Here is a 7249-nt window from a genome sequence, read left to right as displayed (position 1 = left end):
TTTCTTCATGTGGGCGCTTAGTGCTATGAGATTTCCTCTTAGCACTGATTTCAGGTGTCCCATAATTTTGGGTATGTTGTGTCTACATTCTCATTAAATTCTAGGAAGTCTTTCATTTCTTTTTTTGTTTCTTCCTCACCCCAAGAATGGTGCAATTGGGTGTTATTCAATTTCCACCAGTTTGTAGGTTCTTTTGCAATTCGTATTGCTGTTGAAATCTAGGTTTAAAGCATGGTGATTTGATAAGGCACAGGGGGTTATTTCAGTTCTTTTGTATCTGTGGAGGTTTGCTTTCTTGTCAACTATGTGGTCAATTTTAGAGAAGGTTCCATGTGGTGCTGAGAAGAAGGTATATTCTTTTGTGTTTGGATGGAATGTTCTATAGATGTCTGTTAATCCCAGTTGGGTCATAACTTCTGTTAAATCCTTTGTTTCTTTGTTAAGTTTCTGTCTGGTGGTCCAGTCTAGTGGTGAAAGGGGGGTGTTGATGTCTCCTACTATAAGTGTGTGTGGTTTTATGTGTTGTTTGAGCTTTAGTAATGTTTCTTTTACAGACATGGGTGACGTTGTATTTGGGGCATAGAAGTTCAGTTTTGAGACTTCATCTTGATGGACTTTTCCTGTGATGAGTATGAATTGCCATTCTTCATCTCTTTTGATTGATTTTAGCTTTAAGTGTATTTTGTTAGATATTTGGATTGCTACACCAGCTTGTTTCTTGGGCCCATTTGATGGGAAAATCTTTTCCCAACCCTTTACTCTGAGGTATTGCCTGTCTTTGATGTTGAGGTGTGTTTCTTGTATACAGAAGAAGGATGGATTCTGTTTTTGTTTCCATTCTGTTAGCCTGTATCTTTTTATGGACAGGTTAAGACCATTGACATTGAGAGATATTAATGTCCACTGATTGTTGATTCTTGTTTGTTTTGTGTTTATTGTTGGTGGTGTCATTGTGTGTGTGTATTTCACCCTCCTGTTTCTTTTCATGTTTGGTAAAATTGGATTATCTATTTCCTATGTTTTTGTGAGTGTCGTTATCTCCGTTGGGTTGGAGTTTTCCTTCCAGAACTTCCTGTAGTGCTGGATTTGTGAATATGTATTGTTTAAGTCTGGTTTTGTCATGGAATATCTTGTTTTCTCCATCTATAGTGATTGAAAGTTTTGCTGGGTACAGTAGTCTGGTTTGGCATACATGCTCCCTTAGTATTTGTAGGATATCTATCCAGGACCTTCTGGCTTTCAATGTTTCCATTGAGAAGTCCGGTGTGATTCTGATGTCTGCCTTTATATGTTACTTGGCCTTTTTCCTTTGCTGCTCTTAATATTTTCTCTTTATTCTGTAGGTTTCGTGTTTAGATTATTATGTGTTGAGGGGACATCTTTTTGTGGTCCAGTCTGTTTGATGTTCTGTAAGTTTCTTGTACTTTCATAGGCATATCTTTCTCTATGTTGGGGAAGTTTTTTTCTATGATTCTGTTGAATATGTTTTCTGTACCTTTGAGGTGTATTTATTCACCTTCTTCTATACCTATCATTCTTATGTTCGGCCTTTTTCCAGTTTCCCATATTTCCTGGATGTTTTGTGTTATGGATTTGTTGGACTTGAGTTTTTTTTGGTAGATGACTATATGTCCTCTAGATAGTCTTCAACAACTGAGATTCTCTCTTTATCTCTTGAATTCTCTTGGTTATACTCACATCTTTAGTTCCTGATCATTTATCCAGCTTTTCTAATTCCAACTCCGCCTCATTCTGTGTTTTCTTTATTGTGTCTATTTCAGCTTTCTTGTCTTCAACTGTTTTGAGTGCTTCCTCCACTTGTTTGGTTTTTTTTTCTTGGCTTTCTTAGATATTTTGAGATATGTGTTTACTTCTTGAAATTTTTGGTGTGATTTTTCCTCCATCTCATGTAATTTTTTGCTTGTATTTTTTTCTTCTATTTCTTTAAGGGATTTTCTTGTTTCCTCTTTAAAGGTCTCTATCATCTTCCTAAGGTAATTTCTTCATCCTCTGTGTTAGGCTTTTCAGATCTTGCTGGTATGGAGTCCCTAGATTCTGATGGTGTCATATTGGTATTTTTGTTTTTGAGTTTGTTCTTACTCTGTCTTCTTCCCATCTCTTCTTCCAGTTAGTGCAGCTGGGGTCTGTCCCTTTCTTTGGTGGCTGGCAAATGGCTCAGCCTTTGGCGGCAGCCAGATTGCAAAGGGTTAAGAGTGGACAGGGGTGAGGTGTGTCCAGACTCAGGGTGGGCCTTCCCGGTCTGGGCAGGTCCACTCTTGTGTGTGGGGGGGGTGTTTCCAGGCAGAAGCAAGCAGGCGTTGATGGGGGATACTGTGGGCGGGGGGCGAGCAGCACCCAGACTCACCTGAGGCTTAGGCACCCTCCACAGGACAGAGAGCAGAGTGTAGAGTGGGGTGAGGTGTGTCCAGACTCCTCATGAAGATGTTTTGGAGGTCATTTTCTTCTGCTTCATTTGAGTTGTGATGTTCCGGTCTTGTTGGTGTAGGGTCCCTAGACTCTGGTGGTGTCCTGTTGGTTTTTCTGTTGTTTAATGTGTTTTTATATTTTCTACCTTCCATCACCTCTTCTGGTGGGTGTAGAAGGAATCTTTTTTTCTCCTGGTGGGTGCAGGACCAAGGTTCTCTTCTGGTAGGTGCAAACAGATCCAATACTCTGATGGCTCTCCTCTTCCTAGTCCCTAGATGGAGGCCGGACTTGTAAGGGGCTTTGGCGGTGTCTGGATGTGCTAGATCTGGCTGAATGGGATCCGCCATCATGAGCAGTCCCCTCAGGTGTCCCTGAGCAGGGCATAGGGAACAGGCTGAAACAGGCCCAAGCCTATCAAGTCCCGTGGATGGAGCTACAAATGTTATCTAATAGAATGGGACAAAATGTACTTCCTTTCCTGCTCTGTAAGAACTGATTTTTACAAATCCTCTAAAAAAGTCATTACAGTAAAATTCATATAGGCCTATAATGAGAAATAGGAAGTTCATGCTTGTAAAATAGAATCCTCGTGAGTCATTTATCATAGAATTTCCCTCATGGACTAAAAGAATGCCATATGCACACAAAGTCCATTTAGTTATCGTTTCTACATCTTCCTGCAACTGTGTATTTGCGTAATAAACATTTATGTGGAGCATGGTCCTGAAAAGTAGAGGTCTTTATTCTACATAAAGATCTTCAATAAAATTTTCTCAAATTGAAATACAGTTTTTACTTTCTTCCTTTTGTATAATGGTATTACAGAAATGCATCCAAGATCTCATACATAAATCTTACATACACATAATGAGCCAGAGGATATATGAACTTGTAAAATACAACTTGCTTGTTGTAGAAGTAATATTGATAAAAAGCATGTAGATAGGATAGACTAGTCACATTCTCACCCAGCTACAGAATGTAAATGTTCTGATTTGCATTTTGTATATGTTGTAAGCATGTCAATATTGTACAGTATTGAGGATGTGCTCACAAAATAGAATCAACTCATTATGTATTTACCATGCATTATAGACCACACTTTGATTATCAATTACTAGATGGAAGTACATTCCAACTTTTTTCTGTACCAATTGTTATTTATTCCTAGATTTAAACTTTTTTTAAGTGTGGGAAAAGTAGATCACATAGGAAAAGACAAGCATAAAGTCAGGGAGCAATCTTATCACTTACAAAGTGCCACAAAGTTGATAAATGTAGGTTGCTAATAACTCTGAAGTACTCTTGATGAACAGGCAGAAACTACAGAATCCTCAGGGTAATGAACAGAATAGAACATTTAGACGACTATAATAACACTCAAAAGGGGATCGAGTTCTTGGCAACCTGCTCATCAAATGAACTGGATTTCAGCCAGCAAGTCCTGCCTTAGGTGAATTCAAGCTTAAGTCGAGTGGGCTAGAACCAAGTCAAACCAGTTCGTTCTCTCCAGCTTCCCCAAAGCTTTGAATTGTGGGGTTCTAACAGATCCAATGCAGGATCTCTTGAAGAGGTGAAGAGGTGGGCCTTAAATGATAAGCTACTGCTAGAGAACTAAGTGTAAAAGTCACTTGAGAAAAAAGGAGTCCTAGAGGGAGGCGCCCAATCACGCGTGGATACAAATGTATCCACATATGCTGGGCTAGAGGGCTAAGTGCACTTCAACCCTGAGTGGGGCTAGCCTGAGTGGGGCTTTCCTGGGCATTCCACCCAGAAAGTTTCACACCCAGAGACCTGCTCATTACTTCTCCCGGCTGAGCAAACCAGCAACCAAGGACAGGCCTCACTCAGCCTCCCTGGGTCCCTGAGAAACAGGCAACACAGGCAACAACCCCCCCCCCAAACACACACACAGAGCTGGTCACTGTCACAGCAGACATATGGAAATCTTCTCTAGTCCTCAGGGAGACAGCCAAGAAATGACTCATTATGAAGTGCAGGGCTTCCAGCCATTCATGCAGACAAAGATAGGACACTGTGGGAAAGGCGTGGCAGATGCTATGTGTAGGGTGCAACAGACTGGGGGTGGTTTTTGTGATGCCCTGTCGTGTGATCCAGTGCTGGGATGATGTTTGAATTTATAGAAACATACACAGGAAATATGCAACAGAATCTGATGTTCAGAAGTACTAAAACTTGCCCGTGTGTGCTATGAGGCATATGCACAGCACAGGCTGCCCACAAAGATCAGTCAATCCTCCTGTCAATCAGAAGTCCCTCCTCCACAGCCTGTATGGAATGTTAGGATCTTTGGGTCTCTGCCCTTTGGGGCATCCCCAGAGAACTCTTCACAAGGATTGCAGAGTGTATTCCTCGCCTCAGCTGGCCAGAGAATTTCTCCACAGCGGTGATGATGGCAGCAATAACTACACCTCACATATAGTTGGTAGAGGGCTGTTGGGCATTGAGTTGCTGCATGTGACAGCCATGGCAGAGCAAATGTCCATCGAGCGGGAAACAGCAGCAACCTTCCTCGACCCTCAGCTGCATGTGGCAGTCCTCACAGTGTTAACAACTAACACTGTTAATTATGGTCCACGGATATCACCCTCAAATGTCCTCACAGCCCTGAGGGGAGGATAGGTTGTCCACAGGCTGAACATTTTGGTGCATAATTTTTGTGGTAGTCAGGGACACAGCACACCTGATTGGAGAAGTCCACTGTGAAGGGGATGCCATGCAGGTATTTGTTACAAATGATGCATTAGAAGAAGCCTGGGTGATAGGATCCCCCCATGGCTTGTAGGAGCTTCTCGAAAATCAAGTGGCCACAGATACGGCACTTCCCAGATGCCTCCAGAAACCCTGGAAACAGATAATTTTCCTCACAGTAAGGAGCCGTTGACACTGTAGAAAGCCTTGTAGCACAAAGTTCGTCCACAGGAACAGCAGACAAAGCATTGGATGTGGTAGAGGCTGTCCAGGGCCTTACAGGAACTGCTCTGCCCATAGATGCCTTTGTTGCACTTGATACAGGAGCCATAGTAATCTTTTTTGGCCTCTGGCTCCGTATACGGGCTCAGGAGTCCTCAGTAACAAAGGGACCAGGAGACTCGACCAGACCCAATGGTTCAATCCCTGCAGACACTGGCTTCTTGCCCACCTGTAGCCACCTTCAAGCACAGCAATGCTGTTAGCTAGTACCCCTAGGTAATGTGTCCCTATGGAGCAGTCCTGTAACCCATAACCGAGTGTCTTCCATGCTGTGCCCCACGCCTCTGCAAGGGCTCTGCTGTTGCCACCACAGCTCTTGCTGGAGCTCCTGGACTGCCCAGTGCTGAGGGGTACGAGTGGTGGTCCTCCTGGCATTGAAATCCCAGGGGCAATGAGCACACAGTATGTCAAGGGCAGCATGAAGCTCCTGTAAGGTGGATGGAACCCCTCCAGAGGAGTGGCATGATGGAGCAGTACTCAGGGGAAGACTAATAGGCACAGTGGGCAGAGACTATGAAAGTCCAAGGCCTGCTCCAGGGACAAATGTCATCTATCAAGCCTCCATCTCCTTGATGTTCCACAAGCTACCCAAATAGCACCACTATGTGGAACCGAGTCTTGAAGTATCTGAACCTGTGTGGGGCATTATCATTAAAAGAACCACAGAGACCAATAAAATGTCTGGCATTGTTGATAGTGTGGAGATACCCAGGACATGGGAAACAGCACAATTCTTCTTGTATCAAGGGAAATATATGAACCCATCCATACAGAACACCAAAACAGCTATGGCTGGATAATAACCACTCCACATAGTGTTTCAGGAATATTAAATTTTAAAAAATATTTCACATTTTTCTTCTTGAAACAGGTTCACACTATGTACCTCTGCCTCACTGTGTACACCAGATTGACCTCAATCTTAGAGATTTGCATGTCCCTGCCTCCTTCTTGGTGGAGGGCTTAAAGGGGGGTGCTGCTACTTCTGGCCTCACGTCAAGACTTTTCATTGCATTGAAAATGCCAAGAACATAGAACATAATCTCCCTGATAGAAGCCTCAAGAGAGAAGTTCATTTTTTCCTACAAAGGAGAACCCATTCATGACCTCTGAGTGAATATATATATATATATATATATATATATATATATATATATGAACTATAGTCTCCAAACAAAGCAAGCACCCAGCTAGATTACTGTACAGAATAATAAAATACATCAGCCATGAAGGAGAGATAAAGACCTGGCAGGATAAGCATAAACTAAAGCCAAGGAAACCATCTGCTAACACTGCACATGCTCAGTGAGCATGCCTCCAGAAGCTGGGTGTTGCTTAGCAACGACTGTTACATAACCAGTCGCTTCAGTTTATACTGGTCAAACTGACCAAACAGAGCTCATTACTTCTGGGGCCTGTAGAGAAGGGTCTCCTTTTTAGAAGAATTTGGTTGGTGTTAAAGTTGATATTTCCTAAAGAAAGATTAGTGTTTACCAGACAGAAAGTTGGCCACAGTGATGTTCTTCACCCTGAGGAAGCACTTATGCTTTAAGAAGAAGCCAATAACAACCTTGGAGTTTTGTGAGGGTCCAAGCAGTAAAAGGCAGAAATTGTCAGTTGTGACTATAGGAATGAAGCAGGTACTTCCAACACTATTTTCCGTGAAGCAGTTTGTATGGAGAAACTGAGAGAGGTACTGCACCTGCTGGCAAGCAAAAATTTTAATGCAAATGATATGGACAAAGGAAAAAGGTGAGAACCCTCGGCAGCAAGGGATGAGGGCCCTTGAGGAAATTGGGTGCTGGGAGAATACTACCTTTCCTAGCTC

The 7249-nt window shown here is 42.7% G+C and overlaps 1 pseudogene; it reads right to left on the bottom strand.

The window, feature by feature from the left end:
* Nucleotides 1-4860: 4860 nt before the first annotated feature.
* LOC100761189 lies at nucleotides 4861-6357 on the bottom strand (annotated as a pseudogene).
* Between the last annotated feature and the right edge of the window lie 892 nt (nucleotides 6358-7249).

This window comes from Cricetulus griseus, chromosome 3, assembly GCF_003668045.3.
Source record: "Cricetulus griseus strain 17A/GY chromosome 3, alternate assembly CriGri-PICRH-1.0, whole genome shotgun sequence".
NCBI classification, from domain to species: domain Eukaryota; kingdom Metazoa; phylum Chordata; class Mammalia; order Rodentia; family Cricetidae; genus Cricetulus; species Cricetulus griseus.
Note: the sequence above shows the minus strand (reverse complement) of the source record. Positions and strands in the feature narration are given on the sequence as shown.